The following is a 22,806-nucleotide window of genomic DNA, read 5'->3' on the forward strand; positions in this document are numbered from 1 at the left end:
GTTTATTACACATGTTATTTGCTATGATAAAATTTTCATGTTGGCTTTTTATTTACAGGGTACTGAAGCCACAATAAGTATAAAACTGGATGATAACAATCTCCATCCAAATATTATTATGAATGGTCTTAGAAAAATGAGGAAACTTAGATCCCTTTACGTGGGTGATGGAAATAAAAATTGGAAAATTGATGATGTTAGCCCATACTTACCAGATAGTTTACGATCTCTACATTGGTCTTATTACCCTTTTTGGTGTTTACCTAAAACATTTCGAGCAAATATGCTGGTTAACCTTGAAATGGTTGGGAGCAATATCTCTCAACTATGGGAAGGGGGAGAAAGAAAGGTAAAATAATGGTTGATTGGTTGTTTTGCATCATGCATTATAATATCATTGCACTGATATTAAACCATTTCTTTTTCTTTTGATAGATTCTTAAGCATCTCAGATTCCTTAACCTCAGTGGTTCAAGGTTGAGTAACCTTGACCTTGGGCTAACTCCAAATCTTGAGGAGTTATTACTTAAAAAATGTAACGACTTTGAAGAACTCCATGTTTCTGAAATGTGTCCGAAGCTCAAATTGCTCGTCTTTGGTTGTCCTAAGTTGACTGATCTTAACCTTGAGCTGATTCCAAATCGTGTAGAGTTGCATCTTGAAGAATGTAATGAGCTTATCGAACTTCACATGCCGGTTCAACCTCCAAAGCTAACTTTATCAGCTAAAAAGATTAAGCGTCTTCCAGAAAGCATTTGTATGTTGAAACACTTGAAATTTCTTGAACTTGAATCGTGTTTGCTTCTTGAGCTGTTACCAGAGGATCTTCACAGATTAGAGTGTTTAGAGGAGTTATACCTGACAAATTGTGTATCCTTACGAGATATTCCGAGCAGCATCTGTAAGATGAAATGTTTAAAATATTTACATCTTCCCTATTGTATTCTAGTTAAGGAATTGCCTGAGGAACTTGGAAGTTTAAAATGTTTAAAAGAGTTAAACATAGAAGGTTCGGGCGTAAGACATCTTCCGCAGAGCATTTTTCAATTGAAAGGTCTTCATATTATTGGGTCCAGAGGGCGGCTTGAGTCATATGGTTTTACATCATTGAAAGAAATCTCAACCTACACGGCTTCCTGCTACATATAGTTGGGAATAACATGTATTTTACTAATCTTCTTATTTTGATTTGAATCTTGAAGTGGCTATGGAGTAATACTGATGGAAAGTACATATTGTTAAGAAGCGCATGATTTTCTATATTTTTAAGGGAATGAATGTTGAATTACACGTACGGATTAGTGGATGTTCAAGCTATCTATTCAATTCAGGTAATTTCATCAAGTGCCCTGTTATGGTTTTTTCTCGGATCGGTCAAGTTTTGGTAATTCAAGGCATGCTTTCTTAAATTGAGTGTCCTGTATAAACTGATGTTAAAACAATCGATGTAAGAAGCCTCGTATGACTTCTTCTGTTTTGTACTTTTGAATGTGCGAGTGTATGAATGCTTATGTTTGTGATCTTAGTGTGTTTTAAATTTTAATTACTGGTACCAGTGTACACAAATTTGTATTGTTAGTGTGAAAATTGAACGTTTAATTAGATTTACATCGAAGCTAAAGAAGTAGGGTATGGATTTCTAAAATTAAATTGTCACAAAATTTTGGTCGTTTACAAGATGTCAGAAAACAGGTACAGGAATTAAGCGATAAAACCGAACATGACACAAAATTAAGCAATGTAAATAATAGGTCAACACGAAAATGGCAATTTATTTGGTTAACTCGGACACGACCTGCTATGGCTTCTAACTCAACACACTACAGAAGTATCAACCTTAGATATGTGAAAAAAGATGTCATTGCCTAGCTAGCTTAGTTTTTATAGGTTCATAGACACAAAAAATAAAAAAAAATAAAGTGCTTGAAAACTGATTGGGCAGTTAAATTTTCATTCTTTAAACAAGCTAAAACTGATGAACGATGAACCATTTACTTTTTTAATGTTGTAAAACATAAAATATTAAACATAGATAAATAATGTAACTTATCTATTAAATAGAGACATTCTAGAAGAAAATTTGAGGGGTAGCGTGAGCTAAAAAAATTACACTAAAAATGTACTTCGCCAAGAAAGTTAAGGACCAGGTAGCACGGGCCACAAATTAAAAGAAAAAAATATATTAAATTAATAAATTCTACATTAGATCTGCGTACGCTATGTAAACAAACATTTTAAAGGAATAGTGATATGATTATTTTTTTTTTAAATAATCTATAAGAAATATTTTGGAGACTTTCGTTATACAAAAAATTAAATGGGTTTCGTGGATCTTGTGATTTACCACAAAAGAGTTACGGAAATAAATGGGTTTCGTATATAATCTGTGTTGTACGTTAAATTAACGTACTACATTTTAAAACCACCGAAAAAGCTGGCTTAATTACTAAAACAAATAATCAATAGTTTTTATCTAAATAACGTGTTAATTTTTATCTAAATTCTATAGTGTCATTTATATCTAAACTAATGCTTCAGCATCTATGGCGAGTTGATACCCCTCATAAACGAACAATTTTGTTATTATTCGTTTATGTGTTTTAAAATATGTTGTGAAAACTTTCTTGACTTATGAAAAGATGTAATATGAGGCAAACCGGATATTTGGCCATATATTGAGCATTTGATGGGATATTTGGGTTTGGCCTGCAGGGGTTAATTGTCATTTCACAACTTTCGTCAAAAGGGGTGGCACCGGATGTTAAACTTTGAACGGGTGAATCAAGAACACGAACACAAGGTTTGATCAACACACGATCGACTCTTTTATTAAGAAAACGATTAATGAGAAAAACATAATAATTCTGATACAATGTATGGCTTATATAGAACCCATACATGACTAATCCTATACTAACTCAAATACGCAATTTGAATCCAAAACAAATAAGATTAAATAAAATAAGACTAACTTATCTCCTAATAATAAACTAATTATTATATTATATATTCTCCAATATTCTAGGAGCATTCAATCCGGTTTGGTGTTGTACACGTTTAACACTCCCTCTCAACACCAAACTTCTTCTAGCCGTGACACACACACGAAGCGCCTCGACTCGTAACAACTTGCGACTCAACACAACAGGTCACGTCTTCCAGCTTCGACTAAAGTGTTTAATTCCAACACTCCCTCTAGATTCATACTTGTTCTTCTAAGGTCCTTTGCATCCCGCAATACTCGTATCTCTTTGGACTCGTCACACGTCTTCACACGAAGTTGGGTCTCGGTCGGTTTTCCTTAATCTACATAAGATCTAGGACATATTCAACTCACCTCCAAACAGCCTTATCGCATGCCTTGATCATCTTTGATGCTCTCCTATGAATACACGGTTCATACACGTCGAATCAACCCCGATATCACACGTCCCGATCTTACCGAACATGTTCTCCTATTTGTGGTCCTAATTGGCAGCACAAAACCACTAGTACTTGGTACCACTTGACCCCCCCGGTTTCAGCCTACTAAACTACTCCGACACATGGAAATTTAATCATCCCGACACACGACGATCTAACCATCCCGACACACTATCATGGCACGTCATTAATGTTCGACACACGAAGATTTACCCATCCCGACACACGGTGATGGCACATCATCACTGAGACTTTTAACTCGATGAACACAAAAACTAAGTTGACCCACAACCTGGTTTCACTCCCTTATACCGGCAGACCCGAACCATCTTGTAACTACCTCACCATCACTTGTTCGCCACTAAACCTGGACACGGTTGATCGGAAAATTACGACAATCGGAGCACTGGCACCCCATCGTTCGACCATCAACTCACCGCAATCAGTTTGATAGGAAACTCACCGCGATCGGAACACAGATACACCTTCGATCAGATTCTCTGTTTTAAACGAACTAAAGCAGCCGACCTTTGCTTCCTTCAACTTCGATCGGTTCAATCACTAACCCGAAAAACAGGTCGCGACTCGTTCACGATCATAACCCCGGGTCCTCATGCTATTGTGACCAAGTCTTGTTTACACCCTAAATAAGAGTTTCACCAAGTAACACGGTTGCTTAATTATATCAGCAACCTACTCGCCTGCTTCCAAATTAGTTTTCTTAAATTTGGCTTCAACTACCACAATCACACATTGCTCGGGTTCACGACTGCCCGGTCTTCTTCACTGCTCGTTCACTTGCTTCTTCCTCCCCGGTTCCACACAGGACCAAGACTCCGATCACAACTTCGGCTTCACACAGACCTAGTTGTTCTAGGTTTCAAACAGAAAACTTGGAGGCTTCAAGAAACTCAATTCAAAGATTCAAAATTGAAGTCTACCACTTCTGTACCAATAAGAATTAAGTAGATCACTTATTATTCAATTTATAAATATAAACCATGTTGCAAAACGTGGAATTAAGAACACAACGATATTGCCTTGCTTTCACGCCTGCCCTCCACCGACGGACACACCAGCCGGTGGAGGTTGCCCTGATCTTCAAAATGCTTACCGGTAGGAGCCCTAGGCTTTGATACCACTTGTTAAAATTTGAGCTGGTGAATCAAGAACACGAACACGAGATTTGATCAAGACATGATCGACTCTTTTATTAAGAAAACGACTAACGAGAAAAACTAAATAATTCTGATACAATGTATGGCTTATATAGAACCCATACATGACTAATCATATACTAACTCAAATACGCAATTTGAATTCAAAACAAATAGGATTAAATAAAATAAGACTAACTTATCTTATAATAATAAACTAATTATTATATTATATATTCTCCAATATTCTAGGAGCATTCAATCTGGTTTGGTGTTGTACACGTTTAACACCGGATGCATATTCTCATTGTCTTGTTGCGAACGGTGCATATGGTGTTATTTTGGTTCTTGGACAGATAATATAGCCGATCATGGTGTATACTCCGCCTATTCCATCACCGTAAGCTCTATGTCTGACTATATGTCTGAACCGAATTGACCATTATGCCCCTCAAATACAAGGGAGTAAACGAGTAAAGCCCGTGCTTGGCTCGCTTAACAAGCAAGAGCACGAGCTTGGATTGTTTTGAGCTTTATTTCGATAGCTCAAGATTGTCTTTATTACAGTTTATTTAAGTGAATGTGATGAATACTAACTACTAAAATTTCAAAGTTATGAATTTTTAGAAATATATTATTTCTAAAGATATTAACACCGCATTAGTTCACTAAAAAAAAGTTCACTTTCCTTAGTACAATCGACAACATTATTTGGGTCCATTATAGATACATAACCAATTTGCCAAAATTCATTTACATAATTTTTATATAACGTGTACATATTTTTCGGCATGGTGCTTCGTAAGGACGACCGACATGATAAGTTTCGGTGATCTTTTTGACAATGTAATTTCTTATGTTAAGTTCTTAAATTCTATATTATGTATTTGCAGTATTTATTACAACATTTATTTGTGAAATATATATGTTTTTATAGGTTTTTCATGTTTCTTTGATTTTACATTACATTTATTTGTGTCTCTGAGTTACATAAATAACAAATATCATGTTGTCGTCCCCAATTATATACTACAAATTATTTTGTCATATAAAATTATATGTGTTATGTTAGACGATTTATATATTTTCACCAGTTTCATACACGGGTCAATAGCCTAATTCCAGTAGTAAACCAAAACCCATATGTAATGAAGCAATATGAGGAGTGGAGGAGAGTGATACGATCCAAGAATATGTATTAATTAAATATTGATGATACAATTAAACTTACCGCGCGTTGGATCATTCAGAGCACTACCGTCAACTCCAACAACCGCAACAACCATATAATGCCACTGCCAATAAACGTCCCAACATCCAAACAATGTATTCCCATCCCAAGCAGGTATTCTATTAATTATCGTACTTTGACTTGAATTTTGGATAACTCCCAGTTCATGCCTAGAGTAAACAAACCTTTCTCTGGACAGCGACTTAGTTAGGACATCAGCAGCTTGCTCATGTGTGCTGCAAAACTTCAACCTTATCTTCTCCTCTTGAATCATTTGTCTAATAAAATGATATTTAATATCAATGTGTCTTGTCCTCCCATCTATAACTGGATTCTTTGACTAATTAATTGAAGACTTGTTGTCACAGTATAACACCGTAGGTTTTGTCTGCTTATAACCAAGATCTTCAAGAATTCTTCTTATCCAAATAGCCTGACAAGTAGCACCAGTAGCTGAGATGTATTCAGCTTCTGTACTTAATAAGGCTACTGTTATTTGCTTCTTTGATCTCCATGACACAACACCGGTACCCAAGGAGAAGACATATGCTGATAGACTTTTTCGGTCATCAACACAACTTGCCCAGTCACTGTCACTATATCCAACTAACTCTATTTCTTGCCTTCTTTCATACCAAATTCCATACTTTATTGTACTGGCCACATACTTCAAGATACTTTTGGCTGCTCCCATGTGAATCTTAGACGGACTTTGCATAAACCTTGAAGCCCTACTTACAGCAAAAGCTAAATCAGGCCTAGAATGGGTCAGATACAGCAACCCTCCTACCAAACTTCTGAATTGTTCTTCATTCACCTTATCTGCCCCGTCATCAAGCTGAAGTTTTTCATTATAATTCATGGGAGTTAACTCTTCCTTGTTGTTCATCACTCCGAACTTGCCTTTGCATACTTTTCTTGACTTAGAAAAATTCCATTTCTACTCTGCTTTACTTCTAACCCCAGAAAAAACTTCAATAGACCCACATCAGTCATTTCAAATGCTTGTTTCATACCTTGCTTGAACTCGTTAATCATAGTATCACATGAAGATGTACAAATAATGTCACATATAAGCATACATAGATAACACTACCAGTAGGATTTCTCTTAACATAAAGAGACGGCTTATTCAAGCTTCTTTCATAACCATGCTCAACAAAATAAGCATCTATTTTATCATTCCAGGCTCTAGGTGCCTGCTTTAATCCATACAATGCCTTGTTCAACTTATACACCCAATTTGCTTTTTCTTGAACCACAAAACCCTCAGGTTGAGCAACATATATATCTTCAGTTAAATCTCCATTAAGGAATGCAGATTTAACATCAAGTTGATGAGTGTCCAACCCAACTGAGCCGCTACAGCAAGTCTGATTCTAATTGTTTCAAACCTGGCCACAGGAGCAAATATTTCTTGATAGTCGATGCCATGCTTTTGAGAGTAGCCTTTTTCTACCAACCTGGCCTTGAACCTTACTCCTTTACTATCAGGTCCTGGTTTGGTCTTAAACAACCACTTAACTCCAACCAGATTTTTACCAGGTGGTAATGACATCAACTCCCACGTGTTGTTCTTCTCAATGGCTTGTATCTCGGCTATCATAGCTTCTCTCCATTCTTTAACTTTTGATGCTTGATCATAGTGAATAGGGTCAGCTACACTAAAAGCAAATTGACATGTAGCAGGGTCTTCTTCATTTTCTGATGAATCACCTGTATAATAATCTTTTAGCCATGCCGGTGGTTTACTTGTTCTTTTAGATGGACAAGATAAGCTATTAGAGGGATAAGTGATTGGGTTTGGTGATAGTGAAGGTTCATGTGAGTGGGTAGGTGAGTTGTAATTGATAGGTGATTGAGTAGTGACTGTAGGCTGAGGTCTAGAGTTGTTAGGTGATTGAGTAGTGAGTGTAGGCTGAGGGCTAGAGGGTGTAGGCTGTGGTGTCTCAAGATTAATGGTTGAGGAGTTCGTAAGTTCTGGCTCTAGGGGAAAGGGATCAATAAAGACATATTCCTTATTCGGTGATTTAAGAGTTCCAGACCCATTTTGTATCTTCCAATTTTGTATCTTCCAAAAAATCGACATCCTTTTAGTTGAAATAGTTTTTGTTTCTAGATTATATAATCTGAAGCCGTAACTCTGAGTTGAATATCCAACAAAGATATTTTTCTCAGACTTACTGTCCAGTTTCCTTCTTGTTTGAGAAGGAACCAACCCATAAGCTATGCATCCAAAAACTTTAAAACGAGATACAATGGGTTTAGTATCTGACCAGGCTTCAAGAGGTGTTTGATTCACTAATGCTTTAGTGGGTGACCTGTTTATAATGTATACTGCCGTAGACACTGCTTCTGCCCGTAGAAAATTTGGCAATTCCTTCTCCTTCAACATACTCCTGGCTAGATTCATGATAGTGCATTTTTTTCTTTCTACCACACCATTGTGTTGAGGTGTATAGGGTATAGTGAGTTCCCGTTTGATACCTGCTGATTCACAGAAGTTGTTGAACTCCTGAGAACAAAACTCACCTCCCCTATTCGATCTCAACACTTTGATTTCCCTACCACTTTCTTTCTCAACCATAACTTTAAAAGATTTAAACTTGACATATGCCTAATTCTTGTTAGTTATAAAATAAACCCAACACATGCGAGTTAAGTCATCAATAAAGAGTAGATAGTAGAGGCTATTACCTAAACTTGGAATTTGCATAGGTCCGCATAGATCCGTATGAATCAGTCCAAGTTTGGTTTTAGCACGCCAAGATGTTGACTGGAATGGCTTTCTTGTTTGTTTGCCTAGAATACATGCTTCACAAGTAATTGAAGTAGTAATATTGGGCAGCCCCTTTACCATCCTCTTGTTGTGCAGTTGTTTAAGGTCTTCCAAATGGAGATGGCCATACCTACAATGCCATTTGTGAGCTTCAACTTCTTCCTTGGTTACCTTTGAGTTTTGAACAGAGATTAAACTTGTGGCATCAAACACAAACATGTTGTTTGTAGCCACAGTGATTTCCAGCAAGGTTTTACCATTCTCTTTGTGCTTAATGATACACTTTCCATTATCAAATAGCAGATTGTACACTTTCTTCATAAGTTGACCAAAACTATGAAAATTATACTCCAATTTAGGAGCATAGTATACTTGACTGAGAAGTTTAAAACCATTGTTTCCGGTTCTGATCTTAACGGTTCCCTTTCCTTCTACCGCCAACTTCTTTCTATCACCCAGACTTACATCTAGCTTGAAGGATTCATCCAGATCTATAAATCTATCTTTGGACCCCGTCATATGATTAGAGCATCTAGAACCAATAAACCATAAGTGATTATGTTTACTAAAATTAGAGCCATTAGCCATTAACATCATAGGGTCATTTGATAGTAGTTCTTGAGGAGTGGTAGCAGCTAGCAACAAGTGTTGTTCATCTTCTTGAACATGCACTTCTCCATCATCTTCATTTTCTGCTATGTTCACTTGTACTTCATCATTATACCAGCAGTCCTTCTTAAAGTGACCGAATTTTTTGCAGCAGTAACATTGGGGCACTTAACTTCTGTAAAGGGATCCTCTCCCACGACCTCTTCCTCTTTGGAAGTTATTCTGTTCTTGGATAACTTGCAGCACTTGTTCATCTTGTCTTTTAGGATCAACAACTGTCCTACTATTTATTCTTTCTTCTTGTGACTGAAGTAGCCCCATCAGTTTGACAGCAGTAACTTCAGCTAAATCATATACCACTTCAATTAAGGGTATCACATAATCAAATTTTGGAGACATGCCTCTCAGTACCTTCTCCACTATCTTTTGATCTGTCAACTCTTCACCATAGGACCTTTGTTGTCCTACATTATTCATGACACGAGAAAAGTAGTCACCAATGTTTTCATCATCTTTCATTGACAGATTTTCAAAGTTTCTTCTTAAACCTTGAAGTTTGATCGATTGAATTTGAGAATCCCCTTGATATTCTATGCGTAGAATATCCCACGTGTCATTTGCAGACTCGGCAGCCGCGATTCTTGAGAATAGACTATCATGAACACCTTGTTGAATGATAGTCATAGCTTGCGCGTCCTTCTTCTTTCACTCTCGATGATCTTGTGGACCATCTCCGATTGCTGTAACACCCAGGATCACGACATCCCATAGTTCTCGAGCCCGCAAAATGGTTTTCATGCGGAGACTCCAGTGTTCATAACCTTCCCCTTTAAACACATGTACATATGATGCAGCAAGATTACCATGAACGGATGATTCGGCCATTTGACAAAGAAGGGAATTAGATACGATGAATTACAAGAGATGCACTCTAGCTCTGATACCAGAATGTTGGTATTAGAACTATTATATCACTATAATGTAATCAATAAAGTATAGTAAACAAAGAACTCAGGGAACTCTTTAGTGATTTTATTAACTGATAATTCAAGGTGTTGATAAAACAAGAAGAGCTACTGCCTATTTATAGAACACATAGGCTAACAAAAAATCATAAAAGACTTGAAACAAACCTAAAGACTCGGTCACTCAACAAACAACCGTTGAGGACTTATTCAAAATAATTAACATAAAAGAAACATGTGCAAAGCACCAAGACGTTAGAGATATCCCTGAAAATCCTCAACTTTTGAATCATTCTTCATCATTCGTGGAGTAATATTAATGGAACTTAGGCATTAAACTGTTCATAGTCAAGTACAACTTCGTCGAAGATCTTTAAGGCAATCAATGTCGAAGCAATCCATCGAGTTCATGTGATTTCATTACGTTTATGATTTCAAGGTATGGTTTCTAAAAATGAAATGTTAACTGAAGTTCAAGGGATTGCTCGAGCCTTAGTGATTTCAAGTAATAAGAGCGTAAGGAAACTAGTAAAATATTAATATTTAGTTTTTGATTATGTTGGTGAAACGATTGTACCAATATAAACGTACAAATGTGTATTGTTTGTATTACATTTTATCTGATTGAGTGCGGTCAAATTTAAAAGTCAAACACTGTGATGAGGTATTGATTTGTGGAAATTGAAGCGGGTCAATGAAAGTCAACTGAGTAATTGGTCAAAACATGTAAAGAAAGTCAACGGCGGGAGTACAATCAATAGAAACCCACAGCTTATTTTCAGGGTCGATTACAAAAAGTTAGAACGGAGCTGTTATGTGACTGGTCATAACGAATGTCAGTTGTTCGAAGGCTAAGCTTATATAATGACCAATTTGGAGATATATAAGTCAAAGAACTGGGATTATGCTGCTCTTGATTGAAGCTGTCAAAACGGTACCGCACTAGTTTCTTTTTTTAAATATTGTATAATAATTCAAGTATAATTAAAAAGGTTATTAATAAAAAAGGATTTAACTTGAAATGTTCGAGTTTCAACAAAGGCTGTGAAGAATTAAAGTTTGTGGCTAAAATTGTGAAGTTAGTAAGCTGGTTGAGTATTGAGTGGCAGGGAAGACAATAGAACTCTAAGAGCATCTAAATCAACGAATCTTTACAAACCGCTACATCATTTGCCACATCAGATTCCAAACTTCTCTAAAAAATCCTACTTTATTCTACAATAACAAACCTTCACAAACCCATCATATAATATTAAAATAATACATATATATAGGGTAAAGATCTTAAGAGAACCCTTTGCAAATTGAGAACTTTTAGAACCATTTTGGACCATTAAAAAAACCTTTAAAAAAATCATAAAACAAAAAATAACAAAAATTATAAAAAAGTAAAAAAACCAAAATTCTTATATTTCTGTCCGGTTTCATTAAAAAAACTAAAAATAAATAAAAATAAATAAAAAAATAAAAAAAACGTTGTATTATACACATATGTATAATTTTATTTAATCTTTAGTTACGTAATATACACATATGTACAGTATCATTTATCTTAAATTATACACATGTGTATAAAAAAATCATGTAAATGTACAAATATGTATATATTATACATATGTGTATATAATTTGCTAAACCGAGGTGATTTTTTTAATGAAACCGGGATGTTAAAATAAGAATTTTGGTTTTTTTTCTTTTTTCTTTTTTGTGTTTTTTTTTATATTATGATTTTGTTTTTATTTTTTGGTTTTTTGTGGTCCAAAATGGTTCTCAAAGTTCTCAATTTCAAAAAAGTTCTCTCATGATCCTGATCCTATATATATATATGGTGCGGTTACGCTACGCTAATGCTTAATGTATATTAACGTACGCGAGACGCTTAAAGGCAAAAAACAAAGGCAAAAACCTAAAACGCTCAGAAAACGCTAACAACCTTAAATGCTCAGCCAAACCCTCAAAAAACGGTCTTCGTGAAAAAAGTGAAAAATTGATCGATTAACCATCCAAAACTGTTTTTTTCGGAGAACAAATGATTGATTGGATATGTATTGACGATTCCGAGATGTTTGGATGTGATTTCATTGATTGATTCGCGTACGTTAAGGATTAGTGTATTGGATCTTTTCAATAAATATATATATATATATATGTGTGTGTGTGTGTGGTTGTGAGAGTAGGTCCCCACGCCACCTATGATGTTAGGATGAAGTTTGTAGTCACAAACTTGTGAAGCAAACTTTTAGCCTACAACAAAAAAAGTAGGTCTCCCTTTTGTTTGAAATCATCCACATCATCCAAACCCCATTGTAGATGCTCGATGGGCGATGTAAAACTTTAAGGATTATCATATTTTGATTAGTAGTCTGGTTTAATATTTGTGGTACTTTGTATTGTTTATATTGAGCTGTTACTTAATATTCAATAATCAATGTATGAACAAACAATTTGACAAGACATTTAACGACTTGCATTATTCTTTGAAATTGAATTGTGCTATTAGATTTATTTATAAGTCAGTTAAATTATCAAATATTAAAATGGCCATTTATTTGTTTAATCTCCATACAAAGCGATTACAATAAAGCGGCAGGCAAACGGGCAACAAGCTGCGCCGTAACCCCCTCTTTTGAATAGCAAAGTCAATCCTACTAAAAACGAAGCTTTGGGACCTGGGAGCTGAAGAGGTTCCGTGTACGGCATGCTCAACCTCTGAGGCAGAAAACCAAATGTATAAAAAGAAATTGAATTGGAAGTATTTTCCATAAAAAGTCATGTACTTGAAGATAATCAATTTAAAATGTTTTCTCTTATTAATGGAATTTAATTCCTCAGTGATTTTCTCTAGAGAAGGTTATCGGTTTGAATCTCGTTCATAACAAATGTTGTGCTTGAGCTAGTAGTTTGATCATGGGTGGTAGTCTCCCCGTGGCGGGCCATGTCACCGGCAATATCTGCTATGAGAGGTTTTTTACCATAACACGGATGGTGGTTTTGTTGGTTGTTAAAAAACAACATTAAAAAGAAAAAGGAATTCAAGATCATCAAAACTTACATATTTTAAAATTTGAAAAAAATATACGCCAGTATTTAAACGGCTATTTACATATTTGTTTCTAATTTCTAAACCTTTCTTTTTTTAGCAATGAATAAATCTTCACCTTATAATTACATAACTTTATTGAAATAATTATATAGAAAAATTATGAATCATGAGGTGGGTCGAGACATAAATTAATGGCAATTACTTTCTCCACGTTAATCCAAAAGGGATGATTACTGTGATTAGTGAAGTGTGTCAAACAGTACATTTTTTAATTTGTTTATTTGTATTTTGTAATATTTTGTTGAGAGACAGGAGGAATCTTATCCTATCTCCACCAAATAAAAGGTCATTACTTTCTCCACGTTATTGCACACTTTTTCCTATCAAAGTATGTAAGTGCTCTTGAAGGCAGATTCACCTCTTACAGTTTTGTTTGGAATCAGATCATACAAAAAAGCTATTCTATTTGACCCTTCAAGCTTACAACAATGGCATCCATTCAAAAGAGATTTAAGTATGATGTCTTTATAAGTTTTAGGGGTGAAGACACCCGCAAGAACTTTGTTGATCATCTCTATCATGCTCTACAGCAGAAAGGCATTATAACCTACAAAGATGCTTATGGAGATTGCTATCTAGTGGAATTATGTCTTCGGCCTCTTTATACCTTCGTACATCGTGACACGTCGGCTCGTTTCATGTTGGGGTGTTAGAGTCACGTAGCGTGACGGCCTTCTCCCCGTACTTCGCATAGAGCAAAGGACAAACTAGTCGGATTTTACTTCAGGCTCACTCGCGTAGCGCGAGGGGGGTGGCTTCAACCATGAGGCAAGGTGTTTTCCCGTATTTTACTTGTTTAACTCTGAAATGTGCGCGTGCTGATGTGGATCATCCCGAAACATCAATGTAAGCTCATAACTAGCTCCAATAAACACCATTAGCGTTTAACAACCTGAAACACAAAAACATGCTTGAAGTACCACCGTTCATGCTAAAAACTTAACAAAAATTAAGATTACACAATATAATACCCAACTTAAACCCGCCATCATTGGCAACTTGTAATGAAATGAAATTTTTTTTATTGTTTTAAAAAAATCAACCTGTCCCCCATCTGAACCCACTGCCTTCCACCAGCTTTTAGCACCTGACCCGTTAGTGAACTCATGATGTTATATGTATTTACACACCTTTTTATAATGAAAAGCAGAACCCATCATAAACATTTTTTCAAACTGTCTTCTTAGAATTATTAGTCTTTATCCTTTTCATTTTATTTGATCATTCAAGCAATGGCATCTAGTTCAGCGTCATCTATTCAAAAGATTTTCAAATATGATGTCTTTATAAGTTTTAGGGGTGAAGACACCCGCAAGAACTTTGTTGATCATCTCTATCATTCTCTACAGCATAAAGGCATTATAACCTACAAAGATGCTGAAAGAATTCAGAAAGGGGAAAAGATCAATGACCAGCTCATCAGATCCATTCAAGATTCGAGATTTCACATCATTGTATTCTCCAAGAGATATGCATCATCGTCATGGTGCTTAGATGAGCTTGTAAATATTATGGGGTGCCGGAGGAGGAATGAGCAGACTGCTTACCCGGTATTCTATGACTTTGAACCCACTGAAGTCCGCAACCAAAGTGGGTTAGTAGGAGAAGCCTTTGCAAAACATGTAGAGAAAGAGGATGCTGGAAGATGGAGAGATGCTCTCAAAGAAGCAGCGGGTCTAGCCGGGTGGGAGTTGAAGAACATTGTTGATGGGTAATTCCTTCATTCTGTATCACTATGTTATTACTTTATAAAAATATGGTATGTTGTATTGAAGAAACACTAAGTTACCCCGGGCAGACTACGGATAATCTGGGGGTTAAATAGATGTTTCCCACGAGGGTTAGGTCCGGCAAGATGGTTATTCTTCTGATGACCTGCAAAACAGACACCGTGAGCTCGTCACTGAGAAGGGGGTACCTCCTTGTGACCACCCTCCGGCGTGAGAATCAGACTAGATTGCTCTTGAATATAAGTGTATATTAAGAGAAATAGCTAGAGCAGATATCAGATAATATATGAAGATATAAGATAATGATACCGTTCCAAGGTGTTGGAGTATTTATAGCCGAAGGTAGGTTTCCAAGCAGGTACAGCCAGCTGTATAATATTCCTGTTCTACCAACTGTGGGCTACGCACGTGCCATGCTGGTGGTTGGTGGGTAGGTAGCGGCTGATAGTGACATGGCCGGCTGTGTACTATTCCTGTTCCACCAACTGCAGGCTATGTACGTGCCACGACAAGGGTTGGTGAGTAGGCAGCGGCTGATAGTGACCTTAAGTACTAGAGCGTGCAGCTCGTCGTACTGTTGTCAGTGAGCTGTCGCTGCTTTGGTCAGATCTTTTGTCCATACCTTGGCAGGTATAGTACAAAAGATCCTCCAGAAGCGTACGGACTGGCTCATTTGGGCGGGAGTATTCCCGGCTTTGGGCGGGAGTATTCCCGGCTTGCTCATTCCTTCTTCAGGTGACATTACTGAATTATTTGAGAGTTAGTGCCTTGTGCGTGTAGCCTTGCTATTAGTGCGGGTAGCCTTCCCTGATGGCTTGTATCCGCAGCTGCGGGAACAGGCGGGCTACTTCACCATTGGGAGGCTTTTCCTGCGGGAACAGCTGGCGTACTGCGCGTAAGGTCTTCATCTCTCTGAGCATGGTGAGTCCTGCGGATCCAGTTGGTCTCTGCGCAGACGTCCCTCTTCAAGGTGAGTCTTGCGGGTCCAACTGGGCTCTGCTGGGACCTACCTCTTCATGTATATTTGAAATTAGTTGGATTGTGAGTAATATAATAGAAATTATGTTAACACACAGACATGAAGCTAAGTTCATCCAACAAATTGTTAAAGACATATTACTTAAGCCATATTTTATCAATTCGAGCGTTGATGCGAAGTTAGTAGGCATGGAGGTCCGGGTAAAGAATGTAGTGTCATCTTTAGAAATTGATTACGATGATGTTTGTATGGTAGGGATCAAGGGGATGGGAGGTGGTGGCAAGACAACTTTGGCCCAGGCTGTTTTTGATCATATATCTGACTGGTTTGAAGGTAAAAGCTTTGTTGAGAATGTCAGAGAAGTTTCAAAAGACTCATTTTCTGGTTTGAAGGAATTGCAAAAACAGGTCCATACAGACTTGTTTAACGATCAAAGCATTCACATAAAAAGTGTTGCTCACGGGAAAACATTGTTGAAAATGATGATGTGTAGTAGAAAGGTTCTCCTTGTTCTAGATGATCTGGATCATATAGACCAGCTTGAGGCCTTAGCAGGTGAGCCTAATTGGTTTATGCCTGGAAGTAAAGTCATCATCACATCAAGAGATGAGCAAGTGTTGAAGGCACACCGAGTGAACTTTATTCATGATGTTTGTTTATTATCAAATGAGGAAGCAACTTGCCTCTTCGGTAGGTATGCAATTGGGAAAGAGATTCCAATCCGAGGGTATGAAGAGCTCTCTAGAAAGGTTGTAAAATATGCTGCTGGACTTCCCTTAACAATCAAAGTTTTGGGTTCATTTCTTTGTGATAGATCAGAAAGTGAATGGGAACATGCACTAAAAAGACTAAAAACAATTCCCTTGAAGGAAACTTTGAAGAAACTGGAAATAAGCTATGATAGTCTAGAGGATGATTACAAAGAAATATTCCTAGATGTTGCATGCATACTGAAGGGTATGGGAGAGAAGAAATCAATCAGATTACTTGAAAGTTGTGGATTTCATGTTGAAATTGGTTTGAGAGTTCTTGAGCAGAAATCGTTGATAACTATATCTTATGATGGGAGGTTGCAGATGCATGACCATTTAGAAGAAATGGGTATGAATATTGTTCGTCGTTTACACCCTGATGAGCCTTATAGACATAACCGACTATGGATTAAAGAGGAAATTGAAGATATATTGGTTAATGACTTGGTAAGATTAACGTAAACTTAACACATTTTTATTTGTCATAGAAACAATTTTGTCACACTTTTCTTTACAGGGTACTCATGCAACAAAAAGTGTAAAACTGATGTATGCAAATCTTCATTCAGCTACGATCATGAAAGGTCTTAGAAAGATGAAGGGGCTTAGATTTCTTTACGTGGACAATGTACACAAGGGTTTAATAAGTAACGAAGCTGACCAGTACTTACCGAATACTCTACGATGTCTGCTATGGTCTTTTTACCCTTTTCAGTGTTTACCTAAAACATTTCAAGCAAATAAGTTAGTTTGCCTTGAAATGCAGTGTAGCGGCATCTCTTAACTCTGGGACGGCGGAGAAAGAAAGGTAGAATTGTTGATGGTTTATTGGTTGTTTTGCCATATTGTCTCATCACATTGACATCCATTTTTTCCCGTATGATAGGTTCTTGATAAGCTTAGATTTCTTAACCTCAATTCTTCAAAACTGAGCAACCTTAATCTTGATTTGACTCCAAATCTCGAGGAGTTAGATCTTAGCAAATGTTATAACCTTGTAGAGCTAAACATGCCAGATGAATGTTCAAAGCTCAAATTCCTCATACTCAGTGGTTCTAAGTTGAGCAAACTTATTTTTGGGTTGACTCCATATCTCGAGGAGTTAGATCTTAGCAATTGTTGTGAACTTGTAGAGCTCAACATGCCCGATGAATGTCCAAAGCTCAAATTTCTCAAACTCAATGGTTCTAAGTTGAGAAAACTTAAACTTGGGCTGACTCCATATCTCGAGGAGTTAGATCTTAACGAATGTTATGAACTTGTAGAGCTCAATATGCCCGATGAATGTCCAAAGCTCAAATTCCTCAAACTTAGTGGTTCTAAGTTGACCTACCTTAATCTTGGGCTGACTCCATATCTCGAGGAGTTAGATCTTGGAGAATGTTATGACCTTATAGAGCTTAATATGCCTGATGAATGTCCAAAGCTCAAGCTCCTCAATCTCAATTGTTCTAAGTTGAGAAACGTAAATCTTAGGCTGACTTCACATATTGAGACATTAAATCTTGAAGGATGTATTGACTTCCAAGAGCTTAGCATGCCGGTTGAATGTCCAAATCTCAAAATTCTCACAATTAGTGATTCTAAGGTGAGAAACCTTAATCTTGGGATGGCTCGGAATCTCGAGGAATTAAATCTTGGAACATGTAATTACTTTGAAGAACTCCACATGCCCACCGAATGTCTAAAGCTCAAATTTCTCCACATTGGTGATTCTAACGTGAAAAACCTTAACCTTGGGATGACTCCACATCTTGAGATTTTAGATCTTGGAGGATGTTATTTTCTTCAAGAAATTTACGCTCCAGTGGGATTCCTAAAGAAGTTGGTCTACTTAAACTTAACCGGTTGCCAAAGGTTTAAAGATTTTCCGGTTAACAGACGACATGAGTTAGGTGGTCTTGGTTTAGCAGCTACATTGGCACTAACTGCGGAGTCCGTGGATATATGCCCACTGCACCCTAAAAGTAATTTGCCAAAGTTTCAGTTTAAATGTAAATATATAGAACATTTACCCTCGTCGAGTGGAAATATTGAGAATCTTCTTTCTTTCGGTTTATGTGCTTGCACTAATCTTGAGTCTTTTTCAGCAAGTATTTGTGGTTTACAACATTTAAGAGTGCTTACACTGGTAGGTAGTATTCCAGAAGTGCCCAACGATCTGTACCAGTTAGTGAGTCTAAATGAGCTATATTTGTGGTTGAAAGAGATTAAGTATCTTCCAGATAGCATTTGTATGTTGAAACATCTGAAAATTCTTCAACTTAAATCTTGTTGGCTTCTTGAGCTGTTACCCAAGGATCTTGGCAGATTAGAGCGTTTAGAGGAGTTATCCCTAACGGAATGTATATCCTTACAAGATATTCCAAACAGCATTTGTAAGTTGAAGTGTTTAAAGTATTTGTATCTTCCCTATTGTATTCAAGTAGAGAAATTGCCCGAGGAACTTGGATGTTTAGAATGTTTGAAATTGTTAAATATAGTAGGTGCAGGCATAACTCGTCTTCCACAGAGCATTTTTCAGCTTAAAGATGTGTGTATTATTGGGTCTACATGGCGGCTTGAGTCGTATGGTTTTACATCCTTGACAGAAATCTCAAGATGCACCGCCTCCTGTCTCATAAGCAGTGGCGTCACTGATAAAAGTTCCAGCAATTACTTTGATTTGAATTTGTAGTCGTAGAGTAATTTTCATGACAGTAGGCATTAAACTGACCTAAATGAATGATGTTATTGTTCTTTCAGGTGATTTCATCTTTTTTTATCCCCCTTTATTTCATGTTGTTTTATCTTCCACATTCGTAAGATATTTCCCATTAATCGAAAATATTCGTTATAGCAATAGAAAACATTTTAAACCTCTGATAATGACTCGGAATCTATAGTGGCAAATGTTCTTCAATTTGCCATGGTTGAAATTTTTATGCGGGTGTCCGTCAATCGTCATCAATGATTTAGTTTCACTTGAAGTTAAAATGTTGATTCTTGTTTCTTCATATATGAATATCTTTCTCACTACAAGAACAAGACATTGATGCATTTCAAAATCATTAGAAAATGGGTTGATTTGGATTATACTATAATCTATAATGGATCGTACGGGTAATCCCAAGTGTATACAAATGCATTTTACATGCCAACTCTTTTCATGTATTCTTTTTAAATGCGTATAACTTTTTGATTTTTCTAATTTAATTTTTGTTTGTGTATATTTACCCGTGATTTAGGAAATATGTGTATTATAACACAAACGAAACACTAGCAGGGACCCGTAACCTCTTTATCTGAATGAAGATAAAAGTTTGCACTTGTTTCATCCTTTCCAGTGCTTATCTTACAATACAGATGCGATCTTACACTGTATGGTTGGTTGTTATTTATTTATAGGCGGTTTATAGCGACGCCTCTGTTCTCTCTCCCTGCTTGGGAGGAGGCGGCGGCGGCGTGTCTCTTATCTCTTTATTGGATTCGTCTATCGTTGTCGGGTTTGGGTATGGTGTTATCCACGATTTAATAGTTGGCTATGGCAACGACAAGGCTACAATGTTGACGGATACGACCTAGATTTCTATTGTTACAGGTTACCCACCTCTATTTCTGATGTCGTTGGTTTCGTATCGAAACCCCCCTAGGTGATGGAGGTGTGGTGTTCACAGTGGTCTGACGGCGGTATTTGGTTCTCATTTGTGTTGATATCGATTTCTATTGTTGCTGGATTCCCTATCGGAACCCTAGGCGATGGTGGTTTGGCGGTTATTGTTGTCGGTTTCCATTTCAATAACTGAGTTTGGTGTTTTCGCCTATGTATGATGACTTTGTTCATTACTGTTGGTTTTGTGACAAAATGCATAGACTTATTTTGAATTTAAAAGTTTAGTGCTGTTTGTTATTTGTTATGCGTTTTCATGGCTTGAATGATGTTTACGGTCAATAATTCAATTTATTTTTCTTTGTGCTACGATGATCATTTGATGTTGATCTGAGCATGGGGTTTTCACATTTGAGGGCTTGAGGTTATATGTTGCACTTTAACATAACTATTGTTGAATATGATATTGTGATTTGAGGTTTGTCATAAGATGTTTTTTTTGGTAATTCTTATGTTACATCGTGTGCATGTTATGGCACAATCTAGGTGGATACAATATTCTTCTTTATGTTGACGAACTTTTTAGAGTTTTATCATAAAAAAATGAGGTAGAAACAAATAATCAAACTTTGGCACTCCAAGACGGAGAAAACTCCCAACTTTTGTTGTTTTCACCTCAAATTCATAGAATATTGATATCAGTTTGTAGCATCTAATTTAGGTTTTTTCGATTCAGGTACTCATTAAACATCATCCAAATTGAACCCCCCCCCCCTGCGCAATCGCGGGGTAACAATACTAGTTTAAAATAAATTGAACTTATGTGTGTTGCGTGTCAGGGCCGTCTCCAAGAATTTATGTAACTCGGCTGAGCTCTGAAATAAAGAATTCGTAGGTCACTAGGCCCTAATAAGTAAAAATAAGTAATATATAATAACTTAATCGTATATCTTAAACAATATCAACAATGAAGTACGAACTTTATCTATTATTATTAAGATATATAACAAAAGAATAAGTTAAAAAATTTAATTTAAATTACTTAAAAATAAATTAATCTACATAAGCTAAAAATAGTAATCATAGACTAACCCTAATAAAATTGACAATTTATTTGTGTTATTTAAATAAGATAAAAAAAGGAACTAAAAATGTCCATCTCAGAAAAGACAAAAATGTGTGCTTAAAATAACGGGTTTACTACATGCACCATATGGTGTTTCCAAAATACCCACCTAATCCGCCACGGATTGGGCAATCAGTGGCGGATTGGTGGGGTGTTTTGGAAAAATGTGTTTTTTGTTTTTGTTTTTTTGCAATGTTGTAAAAGTAGGTCTATAAGGCTGAGTACTCACCGAGTACTCGCTGCAATGTATGACACCGAGTGAAGTTTATTTAACTCCACCTTGTAGGTCCTCTTTGGATGGATCTAACAACTTTACTCGGATCAATTCGTGTTGTTAGCTAGCGGAAATCACTAACAATACTCGGATCTCGAATCTTAGTTTGTAAGAAATAAAAGAAGATAAGGTAGAAATGTGAGGTAGGTGGTAGAGAGAGAATCTCTTTATTTCCTTAAAGTTGTTTTAGAATTATGAAAAGTTAGTTGGAGAAATGTGTAAGATGACTTTTATATAGTCCCCATTTCTCCATCATTTACATTTTGTCCTTACAAAATAAACGTACTGAGGTACGTAATATACCGACTCTAAGCAAATATAAAGACATACACAATCATAAAACTAATATAGAATATTGGTCCTACAATCTCCATCTAGGATTGAGTATGTCCAGGAACTTTCATCAAGTTCATTGCTCCGTCTTTATTTCTTGAAATATAGTACTTGTCTTGATCCTACAGCTTGAACGAGATTGGATCTTGGACAATTCTTTATTTTCCAATCTTGAAGACTTGAACTTCAATCTTATTTCCTGGGAAGGATAGGCAGCAGCAGATTTTAGAAACATCAGACGCGGGAGGCTCGACATATAATTTTCTTGTGGTGACTTTCTTGTGCCGACGTGTTTATTTGCTTTGTCCTTCGACTGATCTTCAGACATGATTAGTTCATTTTTAGGTTCAACCGCCAACTGTCACGTTCTTGTTTTGTTTTAAGCGCTTCAGCATCTACAACTTCAGTCCCTGCAGCCCAGGACACTTGATCTTGATTTGCCTGTCCATGTACAGCTGCACAAAATTTAGAGTGAATAAGATTCGTTCACAGACCCTCTTGAGGGTCAAAGAAGATTTTTTTTTTCAAAGCATGCTCTTGGTTAGTAGTGTTTGCAAGATAACTCTAAAATTTTATTTTATATTGACTTCTCATAAAATGTCAATTTCAGTCCCTCAACTTGTAAATGATTTGTTTAAGTCCCAAATTTTCAACGAACTTTGTATGAACGACTTTGACAACAAATCACATGATTTTGAATAAAACAAAGATTTAACAAAATATGTACAAACCCATAAAAACTTAAAATCTTTTTGG

The 22,806-nt window shown here is 36.5% G+C and overlaps 2 pseudogenes across 1 annotated transcript; one reads left to right on the plus strand and one right to left on the minus strand.

The window, feature by feature from the left end:
• Window positions 1–6,151: 6,151 nt before the first annotated feature.
• LOC143568667 (secreted RxLR effector protein 161 pseudogene) lies at window positions 6,152–6,700 on the minus strand (annotated as a pseudogene).
• A 7,799-nt stretch (window positions 6,701–14,499) lies between these two features.
• Window positions 14,500–19,612, plus strand: LOC143568665 (TMV resistance protein N-like; annotated as a pseudogene). Its single transcript, XR_013141607.1, has 4 exons — window positions 14,500–14,978; window positions 16,074–17,175; window positions 17,246–17,536; window positions 17,615–19,612. The product of XR_013141607.1 is annotated as a TMV resistance protein N-like (transcript).
• Window positions 19,613–22,806: the final 3,194 nt, after the last annotated feature.

This window comes from Bidens hawaiensis, unplaced genomic scaffold (assembly GCF_021521415.1).
Source record: "Bidens hawaiensis isolate Kalapana, Puna unplaced genomic scaffold, B.hawaiensis_p1.1 tig00024041_1, whole genome shotgun sequence".
NCBI lineage: Eukaryota > Viridiplantae > Streptophyta > Magnoliopsida > Asterales > Asteraceae > Bidens > Bidens hawaiensis.